Raw genomic sequence first — 17,040 nt, 5'->3', positions numbered from 1 at the left:
TATAATATGCTTCTGGAGCTGAGTGAGGTGTCGTTCAGTTGGAAGAAAATGTTTATCAGGACGTTCAACAAGATCATGGTTGTGCTCCTCAACAAACTTATAGACCTTCCATGATCCAGCCTCAAAAATTACACATAACAGTGCACCACAATCAGTCTTCTTTGAAAAGTTGGATCGCACTAACCGTTCCTTTTGATTGGGGTCCAACGTATCAACCTTCTTGTCCTTATATACCCCAGCTCTCATACACATGTAATACTTAATATGTCTTACACTTTTGACGTTTATCTTTTCAGTCCCTTTCCTGACTGAACAACCACAAGCCTTGGCATACGTAACATAAATTGAATAACAATCATCGAGGCTTGTGAATATCATGTCCTTTCTTGGCTTTATTTCTTCACTAACGTCAGGAATGATAAATGGTAAACCAGTTTTGGGGCAAAATGATATGCGCAAAATGCAACATATAAATTATATCAAATGTGGCATAAAACTAACCCTTTTTTAGTACTAATGTTGGAAAAAGTGTGTTTTTGTCTTCCTTTTGTATTTTCAGGATTAAATGAGCTCAAATTAACAAAAGAAGCAAAAAGACAGCAAAATCTAACATAAATACAAGAAAAGGAGCTAAAGTGGAATGCCCAACCCCTCAACAGCATCTTCCCAAGCAAAACCAAGAAAACAGAAGACTGAACATGCCCCGTGCTCAGCGAGCACGGGGCCGTGCCCAAGAAGCAGCGGAAAAGACAAACCTTTAGAAGCTTCTATTGCCCACCACGGGGCCGTGCCCAGTAGACACGGGGGCGTGGTCAGACTCCTCCAGGCGCATTTATTGTAATTGTGAATTACAATTAATGAGGAGAGAGACAAGGATGGACACGGGGACGTGCCCAGCGGGCACGGGGCCATGCCCGAGCTTCTGTTCAGCCTATAAATAGGAGTGCTTGGAGACATTTCAACTCATCCCTTGGCACACCGCCTCTCTCACACTTCATCCACCACCACCATAACACCATCATCCACCACCATCATCCATTGTCCATCATGGAGTGTGTGAGTCGTCTCAGGATCCAAGATTGATCGTAAGAGTTCTTGACAATCAAAGGCCATGTTTGCCTAAGTATCTTACATCACTTGGTGAAGACAAGTGTTAAGTGTAATACTTTTTATTTTTAATCTTTTGCACTTTTTAATTAGTTTTGTATTAATGACTTTAATTACTAGTTTCTTATGTTGAAGGTGATTCTTCCTTATCGTTTGTCCCTGGTGTCTTGGCATTATTTTACTGTCTATATAAAATAAAAGATTTTCACCATTCATATCTCCACGGTCTATATGGAGGTATGTTGACTACCTGGTCGGGGGTTAAGGGAACGGTTTGGTAAGAGTCCTGCCATTGTTCAGCGTTTAGAGATCCTGCAAGGGACCTGGGTCAAATTTAGTAGGACCTCCTTCAATACCCAAAGGTGTTGGATGGCGGGGGTCCAAACTCTTTGATCCCCTCATAAGTTAAACTACTATTAAAACTTTAACCCAGCTACTTAGGACTGTATCCCTGCTGACTCAGACTACTTAGCTGAGGGTAACGTCGCCTTCAAAAGAGGGGCCTACCACATTATGCATTAATAACTTAATTAATTATCTTTCAATAATTCGACCCTTTAGGATTGTATCCTTGCTGACTCAAACTACTGGGTTGAGGGTGACGTCGCCTTCAAAAGAGGGGCCTACTACAATAACTAAGATAATCTATTAAATAAGTGCAAAAGTGCGAAAATAATCAAAGGTTACACTAACACACGAGTCGGATCCAAGTGATTCATCTTGTCTATCTGTTTTTATTTTTTATTTTTATTTTCAGCATTTTAGTTAGTTTTATTTTCTTAGTTTAAAAATCTTTTCCTAACATTTTGGTTTGATTAGACGTTGAGGATAAACCGATACTAAAAGCTCTTGTGTCCTTGGACGACCTCGGTATCTTACCAACACTATACTACGTCCACGATGGGTGCACTTGCCCATATGTTTGTTTAGTGTTAGTAAATATCTTGTTTTATAAATTTAAAACTTGGCTAAAAAGTGTAAAAGGGCTTAAAATACATACCTAAAATATAACACACTTTATGCACATCAAGTCTTTGGCGCCGTTGCCGGGGACACAAGGATTTTAAGAAAGTTAGGAATCAACGGCCTAATCATTTTTTTTTATTTTCTTTTTATTTTTTTTAGATTTTCTTAAATTTTTCAGCTTCTGCAGAGCTCAGCACGGGACGTGCCTGGTCGGACACGGGCCGTGCCCAGCATCGGTACTGGCAGTTTTTATTTTCCGAGTTACAGAAGGCTGAGCACGGGGCCGTGTCGGTGCAACACGGGGCCGTGTCCAACTTTCCAGTAACAGGGATCCGGAAAACAATCGCTGTAACTCCAACCACGGGCCGTGCTCACCGAGCACGGGGCCGTGGTGAACTTTCTGACCAGCATTTCTTTTTGTTTTTGTTGCAGGACTTGGAACCAGACGCCATCTCTACGTAGTGTATGAGCTCCAGTTCTAATAAAGACATAAAAGAACCTCTAGAAGAACCCGAACGCTTTCTCAGAAAAAGACTAAAAGCTAAAAACCAAGAGAAGATTTCGGGGGACCCACTTCCAATGGCGGACCAATGTACCCTCATGGATTACCTACGACCCACCATAGGTAATCTCAGCGCCGCTATCAATGCACCGAATGTCGAAGCCAACAACTTCGAACTTCGGCCACATTTGATACAGATGCTTCAAAACTCTGCAACCTTTCATGGGCTTGCGGACGAGGATCCCCATCTACATATCACTAATTTCTTAGAAATATGTGATACCTTTCGGATCAATGGAGCATCAAATGACGCCATCCGCCTTCGAATGTTTCCATTCTCACTAAAAGACCGAGCAAAAGCTTGGCTTAACACCCTCCCAGTTGGTTCGGTAAACACCTGGGATGAACTAGCCCAAAAATTTCTATATAAGTATTTCCCTCCCGCTAAAACGGCTAAATTAATGACTGAAATTAATACATACTCGCAAGACGAGGGGGAATCCTTATATGAAACTTGGGAAAGGTTCAAGGAGCTATTGCGAAAGTGCCCTCATCACGGTCTTGCGGTGTGGCAACAAGTATCCACTTTCTATAATGGATTGTTGCCACATGCTAGATAAACACTTGACTCTAGCTCCGGGGGACTTTTAGGTAATCGCCGCCCACAGGAAATATATAATCAAATTGAGGAAATTGCTCAAACCAATTTTCAATGGCACACTCCCCGAGGCAATGAATCTATTGCCCCGGGCGCCCATAAGGTTGATGAAAACACTTCTTTACAAGCCCAAATCGAGGCCCTGTCTTCAAAAATTAAGAAGTTAGAAATGACAAAAACAGTCTCGATTATGGCTTGTGAAGGGTGTGGTGGGCCACATGAAAATTGGAGTTGTATGAAAGAAACAGATGATCAACCAGAATCGGTAAACTACATTGATAATAGACCTAGGCCGTCGGGTCCCCCAACGAGCACCTACAACCAAGGATGGCGTAACCACCCTAACCTTGGTTGGAGAGAACCCGACAATAGTAGTAACCAACAAAACCTAAATCAACGAACAAACTTTCAACAACCAAGAAATGAGTCACAAAATTTTCCTCAACAACAAGGTGGACAAGAAAGACTTGAAGATACTGTATCTCGCCTCATCTCCGACACTGAAAAGGAAAACTCGGATAGGTTTCTATAATTAGAATCAAATTTTAGAAATCAACAAGCTAGTATACAAAACATCGAAAAACAAATAAATCAACTAGCCCAAAATTTCTCCGAGAGACCGCAAGGCGCATTACCAAGTAATACCGAAACAAACCCAAATGCACAAGTTCATCTCATAATACTACGGAACCGTACCGTGGGTCCCGCGGAAGGCCCACCGCCTACTGAGGAGATCGCAACACCTCCCCAACAAGAGAAAGTTTCTCCTCCATCACCAGAACCCACCAAGGCTCCTCCGGTGCCGTACCCCGGTAGGTTAATCCGTCAAAAGACCAATGAGCAATTCGCAAAATTCGAAAGTATACTAAAACAATTGCATGTCAACATTCCTTTTATTGACGTCCTAACCCAAATGCCTAAATATTCAAAATTCATGAGGGACTTCCTCACTCATAAAAGGAAAATTGAATCATTGCAATTAGTTAACTTAGGCGAAGAATTCTCCGCCCTAGTGCTCAACAAACTTCCCCAAAAAAAGATTGATCCCGGAAGCTTCACAATTCCTTGCTCGATTGGGGACTCCCCCATTCGAAATGTGCTAGCTGACCTTGGGGCTAGCATCAACCTCATGCCAGCATCAATGTTCAAAAGACTCGGCTTAGGCAAAACGAGTCCTACAAAGATGAGTATCCAGCTTGCTGATCGATCCGTCAAATTCCCGCAAGGTGTCGCTGAAAATCTGCTAGTCAAAGTTGATAATTTCGTCTACCCGGCCGACTTTGTCATACTTGATATGGAAGAAGACACCGAAGTCCCCCTCATACTAGGGAGACCATTTCTAGCCACCGCACAAGCAGTGGTAGACATGAATGACGGAACACTCACTTTAAAATATGGTGATAAGGAAGTGAAGTTCGGGGTTGGGAAGAGAATAGAGGACGATGACCCGGTCAATTACATGAAGGTTATTGATTCGAGTTTGGATGATGCTCTCCGACGGTGCAACATGGGATGCAAAACATCCCGTTCGGAAAACATATAACCTCACCTTGGGACTAGCCAAGGACCCTTATAAACGTGGCGCACCACGGAGGCATTCCGCGGAACTATCCTTAGTTTAGTTTAATTTTAATTTGCAGAAATAAAACACACTCTGGATGGTGAAGGATAACCAGGGAAATGAGAAACATCACCCCATGCACTGAACAGAGCAATCCAACAACAATCTCCCATTACAGTAGGCTCAGCACGGGCCGTGTCTACCCAACACGGCCCCGTGCTTCACAATCTGCAGCAAATCGCCCAGTTCAGGTAACTGGACACGGGGCCATGTTCACTGGACACGCCCCCGTGCCCAGGCTTCTGTTTCTTTTCTTAAAATTTTGTCACTGGCACCTGAACACGGGGCCGTGCCCGGTCCCCACGGGGCCGTGTCCAGACTGCCAGTAACAAAAATTTTGCTTTAAACATCATTTTACACATTCAATCAACCTAAAAACTTTTTTTTGTGACACATTGTGGACAATGTGTAATTTAAGTGTGGGGGGGGGGATGCTAAAACCTTGAATTTTGCAAGTCCTAATAACAAGCCTTACACAAAACTCTATTGGAACCGCTAATCACTCCAAATTTTTTCCAAAAAAAATTTCATTTTTTTACTTGTCTAAGTTTAAGTTGGGAATTCAAGACTTAACAAGGTTATATTTTTACAAATTTACAACCAATAGCGTCGTGATAAAAAGAACCAACATAAGAAAATTATGAAAAGGCATGACAAACTTAGTTAAAATTTGATTATATACTTGATCACATAAAAAAAAAACCTTTTCCCACAAAAGTGAGTTTTGAGCCTTTAACGAGCATACAAATATATATATCTTTACACTAAATGCTCATTTTTCGTTTCTTGTGTGAATAGCCGCTTGGTTCATACGACTCTGGAACTTGCCACAACAATACATTCCCGGTCCTTACCAACTTAAACCCGGGTAAGTAAATGATGGAGGCATTAGGACTAACCCTTTTTCATTCTATACCATTTTTTTACCACCTACCCAAAATCCCCCTAGTTAACCCCTTTGATTCTAAACCTTTTCATTTCGTAACCCAAAACAACCCTTTTTACCCACCTAAACCTTTTTATTTATTTTTTTTAGTAACAACATTCGGTTCTCTTATGACTTTCCTTATATATATATATATATATATATATATATATATATATATATATATATATATGTGTGTGTGTGTATTTCGATGAAGCCAAACAAACAAACAAAGTTTATCAAATCTCTTTGTTTGAACAATCCATCGAAATAAAATACAAATATGAAAAATAAAAAGTCTTTCAAACCGACGTTTGTTACGCCTTTCGCCCTTTTTACTAACCACTAACCCAACTACCCACCTTTAGCCCGAGCCAAAAAAACCCATAAAGTCCTCTTGATATTTACAAAGGTATATAGTTAAAAAGGAGGAGGATTGATTGCTTGGCAAGCTTATGGTAGAAGTAAGTTCCATGCCGCTCTCGAGTGATTCACTAAAAATACACATTCGGCCGAGTGTTGAGTGATCTCTCGTGAGGTTGACGTGATTGTCGTAGGTCACACAAATTTAATCCCAAAAACAACTATAGATAGTGGTAAGAGGGTATCGAACTCAGGGAGTATGTGGAAAATATGTCGATTAGATAGCTTTGCAATTAAACTACAATTAACCTAATTTGCAGAAAATTAAAGATCAATGATTTAGATTGTTGTTTTAGAAAACTAAATTAATAACTAAGTGCAAATTGAAATTGGTTGTTTAACAGATTAGGAAAGCAATGACCATCTTAGGATTTAGTTTCTTTAAACAATTGTGTGTAATTCCAACTAGAAAGAGTTACATAGACATAACTCGTGTATAGATAATTGAAGTGATAAAAGGGAACAAAGTACTCGGATTATATAAACGCGAGGTTGTTTCCCGATGACCAATTAATCAATAACCAACCCTAACCCTTCCTGTGATATCTCGATTGCCAACGGCACCAAGAACATACGATTGAGACTAGAAATTGCACTATCAATTAACACGCTACAAACAATTATGCATACACCATGATAAACAAGCAAACACAAGTTACCATTCTAGAAATTCAGAAATAAACACACAAAAGTTCAAGAGAAACCTGCACCTAAGATGATCACCGAAAGTTTTAGCCACACATAGCTTGGTGAAGCATCATAACAAGCAATTCAATGTTCATACAAATCGAAAACACAAACCGAATGTTAGAAATTGTCTAGAACCAAGCCAAGATAGCCAAAATCGCCCCCAATGTGTTCTACAAACGTCCAATGATGAGAATAGGTGAAAAGACACCCATAAACTGACTTAATGATGGCAGTTACACAATTGATCGCAGATTCCACCGTAATTTACGGCTCCACCGTAAATTATGGTGGACACAAACATGTTACGGTGCTTTGAAACTGCTTTACGGTGGCCTCCAGACAAAAATCAGGTCCACCGTAAATTACGGTGAGACCGTAATTTACGGTATCAAACTGATTTTGGTGCCTTGTTTCAACTTTTGTTTCTCGCACGAGCCGTTCAACTCCAATACCCTCCAAAGCTGCATTTTATCCACTTTAAGCTCCCGAACCGCGCCTGCAACATAAGCAACTGTAGTTATCTAATTCAAGATAATTACGCAATTAAGTGAAGGATTAATTCGTATTTTAACATCACAAAGGGTTGTCCTACGGACCACCCGTCACATCCCCGCACTTAACCGTTGCTTGTCCCAAGCAACTCATAAAATCAATTTCAAAACAAGTGATCAATTTAAACCAAGCAAAAACATGTAACCCTTTTACTAACCCCTTTTTAACACCCAAAACAATGCACCCCTCTCTAAATCTCTCCTCTCGGCTACAATTGAATACTAGCAAAGATAAGCTAGACACACAATAGGCAAACGGGTGGTTACACAATTATAAGCTTGTACCTAAATCGATCATTCTCCTAACAAGTGCTGAACATGAATGCAAATCAAAGGGACTTTCAAGGTTGTAACGTGGCTAGGTGTATGGGTAGGAAATGAATATATATGAAGTAGCGGAAATTTGGCCCGGTCTTTTTATTACACAAATAAGCAAAATAACAACTACCAAACTAAACTACTAAATACAAGACAACTAAACATCCTTTCTTTTCATTTTTCATTTTTTTTCTTTTCTGATTTTTCTGTTTTTTTTTTAATAGTAAATAACCACGCAATAAAGCATCAACATATCTACATCACATTACTATAACTACTACTACTAATACTAAAAGACTGGGTCAAATTGGGCAAATTTCTTAGGTAAGTAGCTAGGGGTAACAAATGATAGGCTTTTAGGCACAAAATTGGGCAACTAAATGTCCAAACCCCCGCCCCTCTCGCAACCATGCTCATATATATACTTATGAGGTCCAACCCCCCAAATCCCACACTCGCACACACTAAAGACGAGGCTACCTAGATGCCCTTATCCTTTTCACATTCATGTCTAACTAAGGACTCAAACCGCATTCAAGCACAAGTTCTAATGTACCCCCACCCGTAGCCACTCTCAACAAAGATAAGCACTATTTATATACAAATGTGGCTTCAACTCTCACCAAGAATGAAAGGGTATCAAGGGTTGCCGGTGCACCATTTGGGGTTAATCTAGGGTGTTCAAATTTTCACATCGTCTCGCTTGGCTCAAAATTTTTCAAAATCTTCAAAAATTCCCCCCATCCCCACACTTGGGATACATTGACCCCAATGTATGGCTTTAGGAGGCTTTCATCACTAAAATCATTCAACATCAACAAAAAGCTTCTTCACTCAAACCCCAAATTTCTTTTTGGATTTTTCATTTTATAATTTTTTTTAAACACATGACACCACCAACAAGCACCATCCCAAACTCAACAAAACAATCATACACCACCCAACCGCCCAACCATAAACAAAACAAAACTACACATATGCACAAACTATACAAAAGAAAGAACACAACCTGACTAATAGTAGCGCGGTCCTGGAGGTCCAAAAATGGAAGACATCATGTCGTTCCATTCTCCAAATGCAAAAGAGCCGCTACTACTCCCTCCTTGTTGTTGGGCTCCCTCTTGTTGCCTCGGGTCAATCCATTGTGAGTGGTGAAGCTGTGGAGTTGGATATGATACACTACCATCATAAGGCGGTAGCGAGGCATAATCCACATGTTGTGGATCCGCAACCACCGGCCTTCCGGCATGCCAATCTGCATGCATCCTCCTCTCTTGATCGTCGTAATACCGATTATTCGTTTCCACCTCTCGGGAATACGCAAAAGTGCGGTTCCATGCCTCATTACGATCAAAGTTTTGCTTCAAAGAACGCTCAATACTTGCACTCATCATGGTATTTTGGTCATATAGCGTCCGCTCCGGACCCGACCACGTATCGAAGACGGAAGCCGGAGGACGTTGGTTTGCTATCACTTCTTGCATGGTACCTTCATACGCCCACCCGGGCACATAAGATCGCTCCGTATAATCGTAGAAAGCACCAACAAAGCCTCCACCATGACCCCCTTGGCCCACATTCACATTCACACCGCCTTGCGGTTGCTCCTCATAATCTTCATCCCCACTTGGGATCTCCGCTTCACTCTCGGGTTCATCCGCTTCACCCGGTAACAAATCTCTCGCACCCGCCTTTAGTGCTCTCCATCTTTGCCCCTCGGATTTTAACTTGTGATACCGCTCCGATTGGGTATATGTCCAACCACTTCCCATCTTCTCTAACGTAAACGGTTGGTGCCTCTTCGTTACCCCTCGATCCTCCGAAGTAAGAGCTTTTTGCTGTTTCATCAGCCCCGTGATGATCCTACAATATGGGACAATGTCCCTTCCATATTTGTTTCGGTTGATCCACATGTGGTGCATGATGAGATAGCGTATCGGAAAACGTGGAGACCCATGCATTAGCGAATAGAGGACAGGTACCTCCGGGAATCTCACCTGCTCCTTATCTCCTCTTCGCGGTATAACATTCAACAAACAAATTGCTAGCAACAGCTTTGCTTCGATTCTCAATTTTTTCCGGTACAAGACTCCATGATACGTACCCGGCAAAAATAGTGTTGCTAACATATCGTTCCACCGCGGGTGCTTCTCCGGTTTCACTAAAAGATCATCGAGAGTGGGAATCACGTAATCACGAGCCGGGAGACTGTCATACTTCCCGAGTTTCTTCAATGTGTCAAAGGACATCTCCACCGGTACCCCGTGTACCTCACCAATTAACTTCATCTGTGATGGCTTGTCATAATTGTTACATTTCAAAGTCGCCATCCATTCTTGTATCTCGGTCATAAACAAGTTGCTTTTCTCTTTATCAAAACATTTAAGCGCCGATTCCCATCCTAACGCTCGAAATTTATCAAACACGCCAAACTGTTGAAACTCCACTTCCCGAACCTCTCGTTCACAAATAAAGGCCGCTGCCTTGTTCTTGAGCCGATTCATTCTATCATGATATAACGTTGGCTGCCATTCTTCTGGCTGATCATCCAGAGGACCCGAATCCCATATCGGCTTATCATGTGGATCCAACTCCATTTCTTCTTCACTCCCACTCTCACTTTCACTTATCCGGCCTATATATTGTCTTTTTCGCGGTTGTTGTTCCATTTGTTTGCCTTTCCCTTTCGATGATGACGAACTAGATCCCGCTTTTTCTTTCGTCTTAACCATTTTCCTACACACATTAGAACAAGAAACACAAACAAACGAAACAAAATTAGGCTCCTTTCTCCAAAACATCCCCACACTTGCTTGTTACTATGGTTGTAGATGCTAGTGAACCAAAACTTTTTATGATTTTTCAAAAATTTGGGCATGGTGTCTCTACAATGTAGAAATCCCCAAAAGTTCACTACTTTACTAACCATCCTACATCTACAACCATACTCATGTTCAAGAACAAGTAACAAGTAACACTATGAACAAGCAAGTAGGTATGAACAAACATCAACAATAACCTCAATCTTCACAATGCATCATCAAAATACAACAATTAAACTTCCATACCTCGTTTTGAAGATGCTAAAGTGCTTGTGAAACAGAAACTCCAAAAACCCCCCAAAAATTTTCGGACTAGGGTTTGGAATTCGGACCCAAAAACTGCGTTTTCTTGTAAATCTCTTGGCAAAATTAGAAACTACGTGAAAAATTAGTCAAGATAGACTCCGATTTCACATAGTTTGGACAAGAATTGATGAAGTTATGAAGGTTTGAAGGTTGGGGAAGAAGAAGAAGTTGTGGGTCTTTGAAAGAGATGGAGATGGATGGTGATAGATGGAGTGAAGAATTGTGTGGTTGGGGAATAACTCACGTGACCAGATGTATGATTTTTTATTTTTTTATTTTATTTTTTTTATATAAATACGGAACCTAAACGATACGTCAGTTTTTTATGTGTAGGTGGATCCTGAACAAAAAAGTTCCACCGTAAACCAGTAGCCAACTGCCGTAAAGCCTCAACTTTTCTCGTTTCCACCGTAAATTATGGTGAAACCGTAATTTTAACCTAAAAAGATTTGTGCATATTTTGAAAAACAACCTAAATCTAAGACTACCCATCAATCATCCAACACAACCAACTATTCAGAAAAGAGAAATGAATTACAGAACTCAGTGAGTGAAATAATACGGTAGCTTCTGGGCGTTTAAAGTTCGTGAAAAATGTTGTTTTGAGTTCATTTTTTATTTATTTTTTTTCAAGTTTTTCATATTTTTTCATATTTTTAAATTTTTTCAAAAACGTGTAAAAATCACCCTACCCCCACAAAAGTCCCGTGTTGTCCTCAACACAATGTTAGAGTAATTCGTGACCCGAACATCCCCACACTTGTTTCAAACACGGATTTCAAGGAAATACGGTAATTGTACAACCTATACAAAACAAAACAAAACAAAACAAAACACTACTATGTACACTACCAAACCTGGGCCTCTCATGGTTGTTCCTCATCGACCGGGCGCAAGATGTAGCCCGCTTTGTCAAGCTCCAAGTTATTGATGTCGTTCCCCTCCAAGTATGGCTTCAACCGGTGACCGTTCACCGTTTGTTGCTTAAGTGTTTGCTCATCTTGGATGTCTACATCACCAAACCTTCCAACTCTCCGAATGACGTACGGACCCATCCATTTGCTTTTAAGCTTACCCGCGAACATCTTGAGTCTTGAGTTATACAACCAAACTTTTTGCCCCACTTCAAACGTTTTCTTTCTCAATTTCGCATCATGCACCTTCTTGAGTTTATCTTTATAAGCCGATGCACATTCATACGCCTCATCCCGAATCTCTTCTATCTCGCTCAATTGCAACTTCCTCAACTTCCCCGCCTCGTCATAATCCGCGTTAACCGTCTTAATTGCCCAATGTGCTCTATGCGCTAACTCCATTGGCAAGTGACAACCCTTACCATACACCATCCGGTAAGGCGTTGTGCCAATAGGAGTCTTGTAGGCCGTTCGGTATGCCCACAATGCATCGTCTAACTTACTCGACCAATCCTTTCTATCCGTTCTTACCGTCTTCATGAGAATCTCTTTGATTTGACGGTTGGACACTTCGACTTGTCCACTTGTTTGCGGATGGTAAGGTGTGGCAATTCGGTGATTCACGCTATACCTCTTCAATAGTTTCCCAAAGTTGAAGTTCTTGAAATGCGAACCACCATCACTTATAATGACCCGCGGGATTCCAAAACGAGAGAAAATGTTGGATTGAACAAATTTACAAACAACCGAATGGTCGTTTGTTCGTGTTGCAATAGCTTCAATCCACTTCGAGACATAATCCACCGCTACCAAAATGTATAGGAAGCCATTCGAATTCGGAAAGGGACCCATAAAATCTATACCCCATACATCAAATATCTCAACAACCGAGATTGGTTGTAATGGCATCTCATCCCTCTTCGATATACTTCCCATTTTTTGACAATTTATGCAATTTCTAGCGAATTCACATGCATCCTTGAAAATGGTGGGCCAATAAAACCCACATGAAAGAACCCGATAACCTGTTTTGTGCCCACTAAAATGACCCCCACATGCGGACGAATGGACATGGGTCAAAATTTCCAACACTTCTGTCTCGGGCACACACCTTCGTATAACTTGATCCGGTCCAATCTTGAAGAGATCCGGTTCATCCCAAATATATTGCTTCACTTGAACCATAAATTGTTGTCGGCGCTTCTTGGTCCAATGACTTGGGATGGCACCGTGGCTAAGTAGTTAACGTAATGAGCATACCACGGTGCAACGAAGGTGGAAACGGCTAAAAGTTGCTCATCGGGAAAACTTTCATTGATTTCACTAACATCATCGATCCCTTCCACCGGAATCCGAGACAAATGATCCGCTACTACATTCTCACTTCCCTTTTTGTCTCGGATTTCTAGATCGAACTCTTGTAACAATAAGACCCACCGAATCAAACGAGGCTTCGCATCTTTTTTCTCCATCAAGTATCGGACCGCACTATGATCCGAATAAACCACCACCTTGCTCCCCCAAATATACGAGCGAAACTTATCCAAAGCATACACCACCGCTAGTAATTCTTTCTCGGTTATGGTGTAATTAAGTTGTGCTTCGGATAAAGTCTTACTCGCATAATAGATAACCACCGGTTTTCTATCAACCCGTTGACCCAAAACTGCGCCAATAGTGGTGTCGCTTGCATCACACATTATCTCAAACGGCTTTGACCAATCCGGTGGTTGCAAAATAGGAGCCTTGACTAAATGTTCCTTCAAAACAGTGAACGCTTGCATACACTCGTTAGTAAAATCAAATGGGACATCTTTTAATAACAAGTTACATAAAGGTTTGGTGATAACACTAAAACCCTTTATGAAACGTCTATAAAATCCCGCGTGTCCCAAGAATGACCTTACACCCTTAACATTTTTCGGAGGTGGCAAAGATGATATTACCCGTATTTTTGCCTTATCCACCTCCATCCCCCTTTCAGAAATTACATGACCCAACACAATGCCCTCTTGCACCATGAAATGACTTTTCTCCCAACTTAGCACTAAGTTTTTCTCAACGCATCTTTTCAACACTTTTTGTAATTCACCGAGACAAGCATCAAAACTAGTGCCAAAAATGGAGAAGTCATCCATGAATACTTCGAGCGACTCTCCAACCATGTCCGAGAAAATACTCATCATACATCGTTGAAAAGTTGCCGGAGCATTACACAAGCCAAATGGCATTCGCCTAAAGGCAAAGGTGCCGTATGGACAGGTGAAGGTGGTCTTGTGTTGGTCATCTGGGTGTATTGCAATTTGATTGTAACCCGAATACCCATCCAAAAAACAATAGTATTTTTGACCCGATAGTTTTTCAATAATTTGATCAATGAATGGTAGCGGGAAATGATCCTTAGAAGTGGCGGCATTCAATTTCCGGTAGTCAATACATACACACCACCCGGTAACCGGTCGGGTGGCAATTTGTTCACCACTTTCATCTTTGACTACTTGAATGTCGGCCTTCTTAGGCACAACTTGGGTGGGACTCACCCAAGCACTATCCGAAATTGGATAAATAATTCCCGCATCCAACCATTTAATTACCTCTTTTTAACTACCTCACGTAGGTTCGGATTCAATCGCCTTTGAGCTTCTCGTGTCGGCTTGGCATCTTCGGTGGTAATGATCTTATGCATGACAATGGATGGACTAATTCCTTTGAGATCGGCAATCGTCCATCCGATAGCTCCCTTGTTCTCCTTCAAAACTTCCAACAATGCTTGCTCTTGTGCCAACTCCAAATTAGAGGCAATAATGACCGGTAAAGTGTCATTATCTCCTAAAAATACATACTTCAAATGGCCCGGCAAGTCTTTAAGTTCCAACTTTGGCGGTTCCTCTAATGATGGTTTCGTACCCGAATCTATCTCCACCGGTAGACCTTCAAATTGATGAGTCCATGGTGGTCTACCCTCTTTCAAAGCCATTGCATCTTGCTTTTCCTCTTCAACCCGGAGTGCATAAGCATGTACCTGTTCAGAAAAATCACACAGGAAAACATCCAGACCATCCTCCTCATACTCATGCGGGTTACATCCGTCAACTATATCTGCCATGAAACACTCATCGACACCATTAGCATTAGAATTGTTAGTAAAAACATTCAAACGCATTTTTCTATTCCCAAAAGTCATGTCGACCGTACCAAATCTACAATCGATCACGGCATGAGCGGTGCTCAAAAATGGCCGACCCAAAATTACGTTTTGTTGTTGTTTTGGGTCCGCGGACGAGTAGTCCAAGACTAGAAAGTCGACCGGGTAATAGAACTCATCAATTTTTACAATTACATTTTGAACCATACCCCGAGGTAGCTTATGAGACAAATCGGCCAAAACAACCGTTGTCTCCACCCTTGCTAACGGACCAAAATCATATTGGTCATATAAGCCCCCCGCTAAAATACTCACCCCGGCTCCAAGATCTAGTAACGCCTTAGCCATTTGAAAATTACCCACTTGTATGTTAATCAATGGCGTGCCCGGATCTTGGAGCTTAGGAGGAAGCTCCCCATTTAAAATTGCACTTACTTGCCCGGTTAAATCGACCCGCTTAGGCATTTTCTTTTGTTTTGCCTTTTTGTGTACATAACTCTTTTAAAAATTTGGCATAGGCGGGTACTTGTTTTATTGCATCGAGAAGTGGTAAGTTAATTTTAACTTGTTTAAACATGTCCCACATTTATTCTTTTTGGGGACCTCTCGATACAATAAAGTTTTTCTTTCCCGGGTCAAGTAAAGCCGATGGAAAAGGGACTTGACTCGGTTCACCCTCAACTTTTTCACTCTTTTCATTTTCACCCAACCCCGGTTTGTTAACATTTATTTATTTTGGTTTTACCGGTGAAACATCATCATCACTTTCCATACCCGTAATATCCTCAACTACCCCCTCAACCAATTCGGGTGACAAATTGGCTTTAAACTCTTTTCCACTTCTTAAAACACTAACATGATGAACATTAACATTACCTCGTGACGTACCATGCGAAGGGTTTACCTTAGTGTCGCTAGGAAGTTGACCCTTGCTTTTCTTCAATTCGGCCACGTCGGTTGCTAATTGACCCATTTGGGTTGTTAGTGATTGGATGCTTTTATCACGAACCTCATCCTTTTGCATTCGAACTTCATCAAGTTGGTTCCGTTTTTGCATCTCCATTTGCATACTCTTTAGCATCTCCATCATCTCGTTTCCACCCGAAGACCCCCCTTGTTCTTGACCCGTTTGGTATTGCTTTTGATAGCCTTGGTTGTTCCCGCCTCGGTATCCACCTTGGTTATTGTAAGATTGGCGTGAACCAAAGTTACCTTGGCTACCTTGAAAATTCGGGTTAGCTTGATTTGAAGGGTTCCCATGCCGAAATATCGGGTGGTTCCTCAACCCGGGGTGGTAGGTATTAGAGTTCATGTTGTTGTAATTTCTACCACCTCCTCCTTGACCTTGAACCGCATGGACTTCTTCATATTGCCCTTCCAACATCCCTTGGCAATTTTCAGCCGCATGACCTATTTCATTACACAAAGCACAAACATCATAAATTTGGTTAGTAGTTTGAACATTACCATCATCTATGGCGTGCACTTGATGTCGGGCAATGGCCGGTCGGGCTCTTCTTGATGCTTGAGCTTTCCTCTTTGATGTAGTTGCCATGCTCTCCAAGAACTCCCAATCATCGTTCTCATAATTTGTACCAAAAGTCCCACCGGTAATGGACATTAAATCACGGGCATCTTCGGCACTCAATCCTTCGTGAAACGCATTCATCAACTCCCACAATTCGATTCCATGGTGATGGCAATTCTTTATCATCATATTGAATCGTTCAAATGCCTCATGGAACATTTCACCATGTTGTTGTTGGAAACTTCTCAACCCCTTTCGTGCATCGTTGGTCTTTTGGGCGGTGTAAAACTCATCTAAGAAAGTTTGTTGCATCTCCCCCCATGTATATATGGATGCCGAAGGCAAAGTGTAGAACCATTTTTTCGCCTTATCTTCCAAAGAAAATTGGAATAATACCAATTTAATATCATCGGCCGAGAACCCTTGACTCCCAAGAGTGTTACAAATCGAGTCATAGGCCTCTAAATGAAAGTAAGGCTCCTCCGTTGCTAATCCTTTATACTTTGGTAAACTTTGCAAAGAGTTGGTCCTCACTTCAAATGTCCTCCCTTGATCATTGTGAGG

At 41.4% G+C, this 17,040-nt stretch overlaps 2 non-coding genes across 2 annotated transcripts; one reads left to right on the top strand and one right to left on the bottom strand.

Moving 5' to 3' along the window:
• Nucleotides 1-3,030: 3,030 nt before the first annotated feature.
• Nucleotides 3,031-3,137, bottom strand: LOC118491960. The gene has a single exon (XR_004892405.1). It is a non-coding gene; the product is annotated as a small nucleolar RNA R71 (small nucleolar RNA).
• A 13,496-nt stretch (nucleotides 3,138-16,633) lies between these two features.
• On the top strand, nucleotides 16,634-16,739 carry LOC118491937. The gene has a single exon (XR_004892382.1). It is a non-coding gene; the product is annotated as a small nucleolar RNA R71 (small nucleolar RNA).
• The last annotated feature ends 301 nt before the right edge of the window (nucleotides 16,740-17,040 follow it).

Source organism: Helianthus annuus, chromosome 4 (assembly GCF_002127325.2).
Source record: "Helianthus annuus cultivar XRQ/B chromosome 4, HanXRQr2.0-SUNRISE, whole genome shotgun sequence".
Classification (NCBI taxonomy): Eukaryota; Viridiplantae; Streptophyta; class Magnoliopsida; order Asterales; family Asteraceae; genus Helianthus; species Helianthus annuus.
Note: the sequence above shows the minus strand (reverse complement) of the source record. Positions and strands in the feature narration are given on the sequence as shown.